The sequence below is a fragment of the Diabrotica virgifera genome, chromosome 10 (assembly GCF_917563875.1).
Source record: "Diabrotica virgifera virgifera chromosome 10, PGI_DIABVI_V3a".
Taxonomy (NCBI): Eukaryota; Metazoa; Arthropoda; class Insecta; order Coleoptera; family Chrysomelidae; genus Diabrotica; species Diabrotica virgifera.
In genome coordinates this window covers 86401131-86416475 of record NC_065452.1, presented here as the reverse complement: position 1 = coordinate 86416475, position 15345 = coordinate 86401131, and positions in this window count along the sequence as shown.

Below are 15345 nucleotides of genomic sequence, written 5' to 3'. Positions count from 1 at the left end.
TAAACTTTGCAATGCACAAATCCGCACCTTTTTCTTTGAAAAATTCATAACCTTTATCATGATAAGAATAAAAACTTGAAGCAGGTACCTTTGTCTTCAAAAATGTTAGAGCTATATACTGTAAAAATTTCAGAAAAAAAATATAAAATGGAACAGAGTTGTAGCAAGGTAAACGCAAAAAACGTGATTTCATTTTTTTTTATTATTTTTAGGTTAAAATTGCGATTTTGACAATGTTCCCCCACATAAAATTCAAAATAAACCTCATTTTCGTTTTCAGCACCCTCGAAAATATAAAGTATACATAATATTAGCCATTCACCCCTCCGTGGTCAGTATCTCGAAAACTAAGCGCTTTTTTGAGGGTGTCCCGCTCGTGTATAACATCACAAAAAATTGTAACGTGATAGTATGAAAAAATAGAGGACGCGGCAACGGTGTTACAAGTGATGGTCGGATCCAATGCTAAAATCTACACAGACATATTAGGGTGCACTAATATCCAAGATGTCCAAAAAGTCCCGGGTACCTAAGTTCTTAAATTCAGGTAGTCGTTTTCCGGTGCACTAATTCACGTCAAGTGAACGAGAAGATTATTTATTATTGAAAGAAGAGAGACCCATTTTTTTCATGCATATTTGCGTGTTGCATATTAATTCGTGGTGAAAAATAGATGTATCGTATTTTAGTCTCCGGGAAACCTCCTAAAAGCACTCAGAAAACTGAAGAAGTGTGATAGAAAATGTGTTGCTACAGCGACATAAGAATTATCACGTTTTCATGAATGGTTCAGACTTATCCTATACCAGCATAGCTGCAGTTCCACCTTATCGTTAGAAAACTACTGAACAGTGGCGGATTTAGGTGGTAATAGGGAAATTACCCCCGTAACACGGTCCAAAATTAAAGAAAAAATTGTTGGAACATGATTATTACACGTTGAAATCTGTTAGCTTACATGCAACTTACTACAGATAGACAAATTCAACCCAATTAACTCGACAGTTAGGAAAATAAAGTGAACTTATTGCACATGTCATTACATATGTCTTTTATGTAGTTTGGGTTTATCTATTTTATATATTTTTGGGTTGTTGTTTTATTTGAAGTCGTCCCCCTCCCCCAAATCAAATGTTTCGCCACTGCTACTGAAGTATCCTGATATTCCGTTCGTTAACACGACATATATGATGCATCTACCCGAAATCAGCAAAACCTTAACGTACAGATAGTCGAAGATGACATAAACCCGATTTTTCCATAGAAGATTGTAATTCATATTTCGCGTTTACCTACTACCATGTATGTACTTTGTATTTTCTTTTCGCATTGAAATCAAGTCCATTTTCTCTACCCATATTTGATATGCTGGAGATTATTCTTTGCAAATAATCTAAGCTATTTGACGCGCAAAAAGCAACGGTGGCCTAAGCCACAAATTGAGCATTTTTAGATTATTATATCAATAAAAGTAGCAACATTAAATCTTCGGATTAACAAGGGTCTACAGAACCTGCCTCTATATTTGGCTAAATGGCGCTACATAACTTGTAGCGTCAGCCCATAAACATAATGAAAATACGAATGCAAAGATTGCGTTTATCTCAAAACTTCGTTTTTGGGGTTAGGCCACTGTTGCTCTAAGCGCCTCATTTGCAAAAACTACTGCGTCGTCGGCATATCTAATGATTTTTAGAGGCACTCTATTCTGCATGCGTGAAAACGTGAGATGTCTTGTTCTGCTCTAGCAGCACTTATTGTGGTTGTTCCTCAATTTTCTGAAGGCGCTTCAGTAGCAGTGGCGGAACATTTGCCTTGGGAGAGGGGGCGAATTCTAATAAAACACCAACCCCTAATAAAACACCAACCCCAAAATACATAAAATAGATAAACCCAAACTGCAAGACATTGCATGTGCAATAAATTCCCTTAATTTTCTTAACTGTCAAGTTAATTGGGTTGAATTTGTCTGTCTGTAGTAAGTTTCATGTCAGCTAATATATTTTTATGTTTCAACAAATTTTTCTTTAATTCTGGACCGTGTTACGGGGGGAATTTCCCTATTTCCCCATAGATCCGTCGCTGTTCAGTAGTTTTCTAACGATAAAGTGGAACTGCAGCTATGCTGGTATAGGATAAATCTGAACCATTCATGAAAACGTGATAATTCTTATGTCGCTGTAGCAACACATTTTCTATCGCACTTCTTCAGTTTTCTGAGTACTTTTCGGAGGTTTTGTGAAGACTAAAACACGATGCATCTATTTTTAACCACGAATTCATATGCAACACGCAAATAAGCAAATATGCATGAAGAGAATAGTCCATCTTCTTTCAATAATAGATATTTTCATTCACTTGACCGTGAATTAGTGCACTTAACGTAAACCGAATACCTGAATGGGTTTTTTTAATCTACTCACTGAGAACTATCATTGACCAAAGTTTCGTTAAATTTGACCGCGACCACTTTTACATAAGGCGTGTTGCAGGGTCCTTTATTACCAGAGAACGGCAGTTCTCGCCAGTGGCGCACACCAACACCCCCCTACACGCGACACTATACAGGGTTGTTCATCTTATTCGCCTCGGTGTCTGTACGAAAAACCACTTAATATTTAAAAAAAATTTCTTCAAAGAAATATACAGGACCATTAATACTACAATCTAAAAATAATGTGAATTATACAGGGTGCTCCAAATAAGAGTGGTATATCAAAGTTATATTTTTTCTTATGGAATACCCTATATCCGATGACATCATTGAATTGAACTTAAAAAATAAGCTATACTTTAATAAGGGTTCTATATACAATACAGGGTGTTTTGATTTATTTCGATTTTTATAAAAATGTAAGGTTTTAGGAAAAAATAAATATCTACGAATCTAAGAATTGGTAACAAATTCTTTTTTGGATCTTAATAATAGACTATTTAGCATACTTAAACAGATGCTTACTGCAACAAAGTTTCTTACAGGGTGGTCAAAATATGAGATTGTTCTATTAACAAATTCAAGCTGTAATAACTTACTTATTTTAAATGGGATACCCTGTATCTTACTAGTCTATCGCGTAGAAAATATACTTAGCTTTCAATTTGTATTAATGTTTCCTATACCTATCTTTTTACAGGGTGGTCAAAATATTAGATTTTTTTATTAACAGATTCAAGCTGTAATAACTTACCTATTTTAAATGGAACACCCTGTTTCTTACTAGTCTGTCGCGTAGAAAATTTATATAGCTTTCAATTCTTATTAGAGTTTCCTATACCTATCTCCCTTCATTTGTTAAATATTTAAAGATTTCCTAATTTGTAAGCTTTAAAAACTAGAATTAAGTAAATATGTCGTGGTTATGTACAACACATCACCAACACCGGCAATATACTTAGACAAGATACTGTCATTAATAAAATTTTCATTGTTATCATGTAATCATACAGAGTGTTGTATTATTTTATTTGATTTTGGCCTACATGTGACATTGAATAATATGTTTGTATTAAACTGCATACCCTATATTAGATGCCGTATTCTGGAAGATATTTAAATTATATTTCATTCCGTATAAGTATTTTCCATATCTTAAACCAACGGTTATTAAGTAAATTTATGAACACCACTTTTTGTTTGAATCTTTGAATCGCAATTACAAACAATTAAATGCAATGGCTACTATGACGAAAACGAGCCTATTGTACAAAAATATGTAAAAATGGGTATTTACAGAATAACATGGGAATTTATATTTACAGAATAACATGTGTATTGAGAATATTTACATGGAATTGAAGAGATTTTAAATATCATCCATTATAAAGAATAGAATTTCGAGTATGTCGTTTAAAATAAGAACACTCTGTGTCATTAAATGATAAAAATGTGAATTTTATTAACGAAAGTATCTTGACCAAGATATTTAAGTATATTGCCGGTGTTGGTGATGTGTTATACATAACCACGACAAATATGTAGGTACTTAATTCTAATTTTTAAAGCTTACAAATTAGGAAATCTTTAAATATTAAAAAAAAGAAGGGAGATATGTATAGGAAACCCTAATAAGAATTAAAAGCTAAGTAAGTTTTCTACGCAATAGATTAGTAAGATACAGGGTGTTCCAATTAAAATAAGTAAGTTATTACAGCTTGAATTTGTTAATAGAACAATCTAATATTTTGACCACCCTGTAAAAGGATAGGTATAGGAAACCCTAATACAAATTGAAAGCTAAGTATATTTTCTACGCGATAGACTAGTAAGATACAGTGTGTTCCATTTAAAATAAGTAAGTTATTACACCTTGAATTTGTTAATAGAGCAATCTCATATTTTGACCGCCCTGTAAGAAATTTTGTTGAAGTAAGCATCTGTTTAAGTATTCTAAATAGTTTATTATTAAGATCCAAGAAAGAATTTGTTACTGATTCGTAGATTCATAGATATTTATTTTTTTTGTAAAACCTTACATTTTCATAAAAATCGAAATAAATCAAAACACCCTGTATTTAGGCATAAGGAACCCTTATGAAAGTATAACTTATTTTTTAAGGTCAATTTAGTAATGCCATCAGATATAGGGCATTCCATAAGAAAAAATATAACTTTGATATACCACTCTTTTTTGGAGCACCCTGTATAATTTACATTATTTTTAAATTGTAGTATTAAAGGCCCTTTATATTTCTGTGAAGAAATTTTTTTTAAATATTAAGTGGTTTTCCGTACAGAGACCGAGGCGAATAAGATGAACCACCCTGTATATACACGAAATTTTCGATTTTCTAAATCTGACTGATTTGAAAGATGGGCCAAGTTCCATCTTAAAGTTCAGGAAAAGACTCACCCATTCATATGTCAACCATCCATTTTGGTCGAATGGTGTGGATTTTACGGCCCTTTCTATTTAGGGTCTGTTTTTCGTTCTCGTCCCCAAAACTCCCAAAAACTTCAAAAATTTAAGTTCGACCTTTGCGGCTTCTTATAGTATGTACTGATCATTACCTTTCCAACGCATGTCTAATTTTGAAAATCGGTTATACCATTCAAAAGTTACCGAGCTCAGAAGTATGACTCAATTTTTATTTAAAAAAGGGAAAATGTTTGTGGATATGTACGTTATGTGTGTTTAAAAGTTAAACCGATTTGAATTTTTTTTTTGTGTTTGAAGAGGGGGTCTGGGCCGATTCAGAACCGGTGTAGTTTGTGACTTTTGACCACCCATAAGCCAGCTAGAGGACTTGGTAGGTACAAAACGGCATATCTTTTGGGGGTATATATCTTCGGATCAAGAAGAGACAGGAGAACCGCAAATACACCAAATCAATAGTGTTGAGTTAAGCTTTCAAATGGTGTTTAAGCCGTCAGGATCAGACATACACACGGCTCAGTATAGCCGAAAAACTGAAAAACTATACTTTGAAAATTTTGGTTTTTCGACAATTACTCAAAATTCCAACCTACGAATGGCGCCAATAACTGAGCGTTTGTAGAAGGACTTTAGACGAATCTAACGGTGTATACGACAAATCCGGGAAAATTCGATTTTTTAAGTTATAGGCTTCATAAATATGATCAAATCTATTTCCTACGGGAAAAATGGTTTCTCAAGCTCAATAATTCCTGTAATAGCTTCAGTTATCATACTTGACCTTAGATCCATCAGATACTACTGGTAAATACGTTTCAAACTCATGTTTACTGATCAAAATCGGTTAAGCCTTTTAGAAGTTATTAAGCTACCAAAGTATAATCCAATTAACGATTATTCCCGAAATGGTTTATGTAGTTGTAGTGATTACGACGCTAAATTTGATCTGGCAACGGGCAATCCGACTTCATTTACCGGTCATCTCAATATTATTTTTCAATCTATTTCGAATAGAAAAAAATCTAGTGTACATTCGATGGACACTAGATCATTTGGGAGATAGTGCAACAAAGGTGACCATTTATAAAGCTTAACGAGTAATAGAGGAACATTGCATTCAACTTCATACATTTAATTTATAAATAACTTTGAAAAACTCCTGATACAAGAATAAAAAACCGCTAAACGCCTTAAAAATGAGTGGCGCATACAATATTCCAGCTACAAAAGATCTGATATGAATATTACGTGGCGCGAAAATGTATTTTCATTTTGATGTAAAACAAAATTCTAGTTTTATTTTAAAATATTTTTCCATAATATTTGCTCAATTTGAAGTAAACGCGCCACAAAAGAGTTTTAAAATTCACACTGTATCAAAGTTACCTTTTTGTGGCGCGTTTACTTCAAATTTAGCAAATATTATGGAAAATTTTTTTAAAATAAAACTAGAATTTTGTTTTATATCAAAATGAAAATACATTTTCGCGCCACGTAATATTCATATCAGATCTTTTGTAGCTGGAATATTGTATGCGCCACTCATTTTTAAGGCTTTTAGCGGTTTTTTATTCTTGTTAAAATAAATACCAAATCACTGTAAAATTGCTAAAAATGATATTTAAAACACTCAAGAAAAAAAGCAACTGTTCCGATATTGTTGACGAGATCCTCAAGTTTTTGTCTGTCTGAGTGATTTTACATGGAATGAAGAAATGGTTCCAGTGGAAATCGGTGGGCCTGTGCATTTTATCAATGAAATAAGATATGTCTCAGAGGGTGAAGTCGAGTTCGCTCCGCTTCGTTCAGGTATATTTTAGAAGGGTACGAATTGGCTCCCGCATGAATGCGGGTAGGCTCTTATATAATCGCGGAAACATTAGACATCGTTGCCAAATCGTGTAATATTTATACTGCTTAGGAAATTTACATAGTGATATAGACTTTTTATAGGAAAATTATACTTTTAGACAAATACTTTTAGAGTTTGTTTTATCAACATTGGCATATGTGGCAATTTTAACACAAATTATCGGTGTCGGCCGGTATGCGCTCGACCGTTTTGCGCTCTTACCTGAAATCGGTCGGTTTGCGCTCTACACTCTAATACCCGAAAGTTAAGTTAGGACCGAAGGGTTAGGTCTTCCTCCTTTCCCATAGATATTTCTAGGAAGGTACCTGTTTCTAACAAAAAGAGAAAATTTGAAAGAAGTGACAACGCTGGGTGATATTTTCGACATGTTTAGGTAAAATAAATTTTGTCTATGGGAGCCAATTCGGACTCTACCTTTTTTAGTTCAGGTAAAATTCTTACCATTGGGAGCGAACTCGACCCCGTCCGTCTCAGACACTCCAGAAGCCGCTAACGATAAAATATACATCACATTAATCATTGTAAATTAGTCGATGGATATTAGTACAGTGAAAATAATAAGACGAAAACTGGACGATAATGATTATAAAGAATAAATTTTAAAGTTTTTTTTACTTTAATGACAAAAAAGCAAGCTCATTAGCAGAAATTAATTCAAAATTATTTTGCACATCATATGTTAAACATTATTTGGTTGAAAAATCTAATTTTTGTTGGCACAAAAATATATTAATTTGTATGAACTAAATTACAGTTCTGTTTATCTTGTTACTATCAACATTCACACAGTGTTGCCAAACTGAATTTTGTTATTTTGGGTGTAAATTTTTTCCACGGATCTCCGAGGGTACAATAACACATATTAATACATACCTGTTTTAAAAATTAATAAAAATGCTCATTTGTTAGGAACAACTTGGAGAGAATCGACAAAACTCAAAGGGCCATCGGTAGACAAATACTGAGGATATTATTGCGAGACAAATGAAAAATGAACGAATACGGAATTAAACAGATGTCAACGCCTTGTAAAAATGCCTAAAAGAGCGTCTTAAGTCTCAGGAAAATCCTTAGGCTAAGGCCACACGGGCGATAATTTACGGCGTCCTAAGAGCAGTAAACCTGATGAGGCATTGGTTGACTAACTCCTATTTCATCTACAATTGGTGGAGGAGTTAGTCAACTAATGGGTTTACTGCTCTTACGGCGCCGTAAATAATCGCCCGTGTCGCCTTTCGCTTAGGCTAGGGCTCCACGAGCGACAGATTGACGCTAGCAGTAGCAGTAACATGAAGCGTCATAAATGAAAACAACAGCGATAATACTGGGCGGCTCCACGGAGCTGTAAATTGTCGTTCAAGATGGGGAAAAGACGCTTCATCAAGGTCGTGTCGCAGACGGATAGGTCCAGACCTATTTTTTAGCAGTTAGTTGCAGCTAGTTTCTGGCTCCACTGGCAGTATTGTGTCGCTCGTAGGTGCAATTGCCATTAAATCAGATTTTTTTGTTCTTGTACGTTTATTTTGCTGTGTTTGGTATTTTGCATTGTATTCATAATTGAGAAAATAATATAATTGGAAAAAACTTGAGTTTGATAGTGAACTATTAACACTCCGATGCACGACCCCTTTTAGAATTACATGAGTATATGACGGTGGTCTGTTAGGACCAAAAATTGTGTAATTTTTTTTTAACCTTTGGCACATACAAATTTAAATTCTTTTTTGTAATACCTATTGGTTTACGTTTATATATTATATGTCTTAAAAATGTTAATGGTTCTGTTTTTGTGTAGATATAAGACATCAAATAAAAACACTAATTTTTGGTAATCGTTTTACTGCTAATTTACAAAACTATAAAAAAATTTAAATGTACAACAAAAATTATGTTTTTGGATAAAGATCATGTGAAACAATTTACATATATATTCAAAACTAAATATTAACCCCCTACGCAGAAACTATAATAAATTAAAATACGTTAATTATTTAGGTATGATTTCCTGGAGATTCTGCACAAGTTGCTGTCATATGCTCCATGCAGAGCCAAAATTTGTAAAATTTGCAAAAATAACGAGTTTATCGTTTTTGCAATACTTACAGTGACCTCTTTTATTTGGTGATAGATGTGGTTGTTGTTGGATTGGACGACCAGAATATTTACCTATGGCATTACGGATGTATGGATGTAACCCTGATGTTGTTGCTCGAGAAGTCATATAATCCTTGACCAACTCTAATCCCAAAGATTTTACAAATAATTTTCTGTTTTTGCTAAAATCCACATCTGGATTATTTTGGCTAGTAATAATAAAAGCATTAAGGGTAGTTACATTGAGAATGTTTTATAAAAAATAGTTAATGGCCAGCGCTTAGTATTTCTAGCAACATTCTAGGATGAAACCATTTTATCAGCCACATCTACACCACATTTTTTGTCATTGTAAAATAAGATAACTTCGGGTTTAGAGCATTCTTATCAACATTATCAGTGTCATGTAAAGTGATATCATTAAAACGTTTTTTCCTTTTTTTTTTGGTACAAACGACACTACCATAGTCTTTCAACAAAACCAAATATAGAGAAGTTAACAGGACTACCTTTAATATTTGAAATAAATATAGGAAGTTCTCTTTTCTCCAAATGTTATTATAATTTTAATAATCACACCAATGCTCGAGGGTGGTCTATTAGAACATTTTCAAATATATTTCAAAAATAAAAAATTTCATGTTTTATCTACAACAACATAATTGTTTTTAAAATCCTGAAAGGTGCACAAAATGTTACAATAATACAAAATGTTTATTTAGAGTTATGTCAATTTTTAAGAGTCATGAGTCATAATATTGGAAGTGCAAAATAATGTCATGTTTGTATGATTTTAAATCAGGGGACTATAAAAACAGCGTCAAAAAATTAAACTACGCAATGCCTATATTAAAGCAACTTTTTGTTGAAATGATAGATTATCCATACTATATTATCGGTATGAATTTATTTTATTTTATTTATTTATTTACTTATCTGCTATATATGTTACGGTGAAAGTGGATAATCAGGTAATTGAATACTGTTGTATTTTCATTTAAATTTGAATTAACTTATTTACACGAGGAAGGCAAATGGTCCCAACTCTAGTTATTTTGCCTTTTATCGCGATAGAAAAGAGGTTTGCTTTAATGAGTGCAAAAACTGGAGCCTTGTAGTGTTCGTCAAAAAGTAAGAGAAGCTAGTTGTTCTACAATCAACAGCTCGTAAGTTGCTACTCAACCAACGGCTCGCTAGTTTGCCGGTGTAAAAGCCTAGCTTGTAAGGCTTTTTTCGTGTATGGACTTGGTGCAGCGTTAAATGCAGCTGAGGGCCCTCTTGAAGACCAAATGCAAGGATTGAATTGGTAAGTAGACCTCTTTGCGGCTCATTTAATTATTCTATTCCTTTTTTTGCTCATGTTTAAGTTTTTTATTGAACCGGTGTCAACACTACTTTGGAAAACAAAGAACCAGCCCCTATTTGAGATCCTAACATCAAAGATCGCACATTTTGGTCACTTCGAACGTGGATATTGTTTTTTTGAGGTGTTTTGATAGTCGGTTTTTTAAAGAATTTAAACTTTATTCTCTTTATAATTAATTGTTCATTAATTGTTGGGGTGGCTTGTTTTTTCTCGTTTGTATACAATTGCTTGTTAACAATTAATTTTTGAGTATTATAAAAAAATTTGCATTTTGGAATAACGCCCAAAAAACATTGCGTACAGTTTTTTGCTTCTTTATTTCGTGTAGCAGGTGATGTTAATTAGTCGACCTTGAATCTTGAATGGTTTTCAGGTATTCAATACACAGAATTTTGTGAGTTTTCAAATTTTAAAGTCCTCGCCTTTACGGCAGCTTGATAAGGATTCTTGTTTTTTGATAAATTTATTAGTTTAATTGTTTAGGTCATTAAACTTGTAAAATATTAGCTAGTTGAATTTATTTATAGTTAAAATTGCGTTCCCTTTATGCCAGTGGCAGCTTGACCAGTGGATCGTTGATTTGTATTTTTAATTTTATCGTTGATTACGAAACAAATTTTTATTCTTTTTCTCCATAATGGCTGATAAATTGAAAAAATTATACGTTTCAAAGGAGAATGGCAATGAACGATTTAGAAACGTTATTGCGTTTGTCCAATTCTGCTCTTACTGAGGTACATAGGAGTATAGTACAACCTAAGCAGTCGCTTTTTCGTGTTCGGTACTCAGAGTTAGACGATGTTTTGGAGAGTTTTAATAAAAATCATCAAAACATCGTTACAAATCTTTTGAACTCTGAACCTACGGATGCTCAATTAGATTCTGAGGACATTATTCGTTCCCAATTTTTAAATGATTATTATCAGATCAAGGCTAATTTCGCGGATCTCTTTGAAGATGATGATAATAGTCAAAAGAATGAGGAAAATATCGCCGCTTCGAATGCAGTACAACCTCCTAGTAATGTTCGCTTGCCGCAGTTAGAATTAGTTAAATTTTCCGGTGATTTTACGTCAGCAATTACTTTTTTTGACTTGTTCGATGCGCTTGTGCACCATAGACCTAACGTTGATGATACGGAAAAATTAACGTATTTGATTCAAAGTTTAGAAGGGCCTCCTTGAAGGTTAGCTAAATCCCTGCCTTTAGCTAGAGAAAATTATATTAGGATTTATGATAAATTAAAAAATAGGTATTTAAATAAACGTTTGCGTGCAATGGCACATTGGTGCAAAATTGAAGAAGCTCCCGCAACTATGTTTAAGAATTCTGATAGTTATAGTAATTTAATTGATACCTTTTCGGAAAATTTATCAGCTTTAGAAAATTTGGGTTATAAAATTTCGGATTTTGTGTTAGCTTACAAAATTCTCACCAAGCTTGACGAGGAGACTCACCAAAGTTTTGAATTATTACATGGTTCTAGTGAAATGCCTACTTTTATTCAATTATCTGATTTCTTAGAAAGTCAATGCATTTCGTTTGACTCATCCTTGTTGTCGCCTTGTTCTCCCAAGGATTCTAATAGAAAAAATAAATCGCCTTCTAAACACAATGCAAAATAAAAATGGTTCTAAAGTCAATAATCGCTATAGTTTTTTTTCGAAGCCTAATGCAACGACTTGTTTGTTATGTTCTGCCGATCACCATTTAAAATATTGTTCTTTATTTTGAAATAAATCTCCTTATGAACGGTACAACGCTTGTAAGAGAATGCGTCTTTGTTTTAAATGTTTAGAAAAACACGATTCTCGTAGTTGTAGTGTCACCTCTACCAGTAGTGGAGTGAGTAGTGAGTGTTGTGTCTGGAGCCTCAGGAGACTGAGACCCCGGAAGCCCTGAAGATGACGTCAGAGAGGACGTCGAAAGCTCGACCTAGAAACCAACGACGCGGTTCAACCCGGAAGCCTGGTGAGTTTATTTTTAATATTAATTCTTTTATTGATATTGATTTTAGCTTTAAGTTTCATTGTATTAACCGCGGAAACCTTTCCGAACATATATATATATATATATATATATATATATATATATATATATATATATATATATATATATATATATATATATATATATATATATATATATATATATGAAAAGAGAAAATAATTATCCTCTTGGTAGCCCGGCGAATAGCAAAATCAAGCTTTATAACAATAAAGCTATGAAAGGCGATGTAACGGAATCCTTTTTCCGACAATACATCATGTAAACACCGTTTGGGCTAACCAATTCGTCTCTTACTGGAGAATACAGTAAAATGAAAAATAGATAATTGCATTTCAGTTAGATTCGAACCCCACCGGTGCCCCGACTAGTTTCGACTCATGTCAAGTCGTCATCAGGAGACACTAGGTAGGTGTTCGAAGCTAACTGATTTGCCGCTATTACTTCGTGAATTTATAAACTAAATCCACCAGAGTATACTTAGTACGACCTCTATATGTGAAAAGAGAAAATAATTATCCTCTTGGTAGCCCGGCGAATAGCAAAATCAAGCTTTATAACAATAAAGCTATGAAAGGCGATGTAACGGAATCCTTTTTCCGACAATACATCATGTAAACACCGTTTGGGCTAACCAATTCGTCTCTTACTGGAGAATACAGTAAAATGAAAAAAAGGATTCCGTTACATCGCCTTTCATAGCTTTATTGTTATAAAGCTTGATTTTGCTATTCGCCGGGCTACCAAGAGGATAATTATTTTCTCTTTTCACATATAGAGGTCGTACTAAGTATACTCTGGTGGATTTAGTTTATAAATTCACGAAGTAATAGCGGCAAATCAGTTAGCTTCGAACACCTACCTAGTGTCTCCTGATGACGACTTGACATGAGTCGAAACTAGTCGGGGCACCGGTGGGGTTCGAATCTAACTGAAATGCAATTATCTATTTTTCATTTTACTGTATTCTCCAGTAAGAGACGAATTGGTTAACCCAAACGGTGTTTACATGATGTATTGTCGGAAAAAGGATTCCGTTACATCGCCTTTCATAGCTTTATTGTTATAAAGCTTGATTTTGCTATTCGCCGGGCTACCAAGAGGATAATTATTTTCTCTTTTCACATATAGAGGTCGTACTAAGTATACTCTGGTGGATTTAGTTTATAAATTCACGAAGTAATAGCGGCAAATCAGTTAGCTTCGAACACCTACCTAGTGTCTCCTGATGACGACTTGACATGAGTCGAAACTAGTCGGGGCACCGGTGGGGTTCGAATCTAACTGAAATGCAATTATCTATTTTTCATTTTACTGTATTCTCCAGTAAGAGACGAATTGGTTAGCCCAAACGGTGTTTACATGATGTATTGTCGGAAAAAGGATTCCGTTACATCGCCTTTCATAGCTTTATTGTTATAAAGCTTGATTTTGCTATTCGCCGGGCTACCAAGAGGATAATTATTTTCTCTTTTCACATATAGAGGTCGTACTAAGTATACTCTGGTGGATTTAGTTTATAAATTCACGAAGTAATAGCGGCAAATCAGTTAGCTTCGAACACCTACCTAGTGTCTCCTGATGACGACTTGACATGAGTCGAAACTAGTCGGGGCACCGGTGGGGTTCGAATCTAACTGAAATGCAATTATCTATTTTTCATATATATATATATATATATATATATATATATATATATATATATATTGTAACGATATGACTATGTCCTAAAACAGAGTATGTCGAAGATCGATCAGAGAACGTAGTATCCGATTAAAGTGTTTAGAAACCAAAATGGACTGAAATGGCGATTATAGATGTAATTTATAGAAAATATACCATAGAATAGTATAAAAATTATTAAAGATCATATCATTTATATGAGTACATTCAAAATTAGCATAAGAAATTTATTAAAACCTTATGTAGGGACTTATATTTGTTTTTTTTAATAATTGAGATAATGTAAATAGATAAATGGACATTTCAAACAATAATTATAGGTTAAAATAATAATATTTAGCATTTAAGATGTTAGTTTTATACAGAAGTAATAATTCTGATCTGAAATGCCTTAAAATCAATTAAAATAAATAATAAAACAAAAAGAAATCTATAGGATGGTGGATGACATACTAATTTGACATAGTATGTTAAAAAAAAAGAAGGAATTGAAGTTTTCTATTTGGCATAATGTTTTTTGTTTTTCGTTTGGAATGTTCTGGAATAAAAATTGGATAAAAAGAGGTGTCACAATGACAAAAGAAGGCAGTCAAGAAATTAGAAATGAAGCTATAAATTTGATAAGAGAAAAAGATTTGAAAATTAACAGAAAATACAATAATTTAGCATAAACATGATAAATTTGGTATAATCGAAAAGAAATTAGATAAATATTTGAAGGAAACTTACTTATAATTTGGTAAAGTATCCTTTAATATATAAAAATACTATATATCCTGAATTTGAACCAGCATAATGTGGATAATTTATTAGAAATATAAAGAAGAATTTGTGAAGTACCTATCCATAATTGTAAATATTAATAATTTTGAAACAATATATTAATAATAGTATCCTGGTTCCTGACCCTGGAGTTGAAAGTTGAATTAAAATATTGAGAAGAAAGAAAAGAAATATTTTATTTGACAGTTTTGACACTGACAATTGACCTGGTCTTACATTCAATAAATTTTCAGCCATCCAACAATTCAAATTTTATAAAATATTAATAAGAAGGCATTCAGTGACAGAAATTATAAGGTACTAGAATTTGTTTTATTTAATTGTAGGAAGTTTTTCAAGTTAAAGTTATTGTTTTTCAAATTTAGATTTCTATTTTTTTTGTTATCACATTTAAACATTCAATTTTATGTTCAATTTAGATTATAATAAAAACATTTAACAAACTAATTCTTTCAGAACCGCGACAAAAACCCTATTTCACAATAATATCCATTATAAATATCAAAAATAATATATCATTACAAATATGGCGTCACAACGTAGGACCTCCTAATTAAAAGAATTAGTTTGTTAAAATAAATGCTCTCATATAATTGAAATAATTTTGATTAGAATCAATTTTAAATTTTATTTTAAATTGGATTTTAACAAGTAAGATCTCAAAA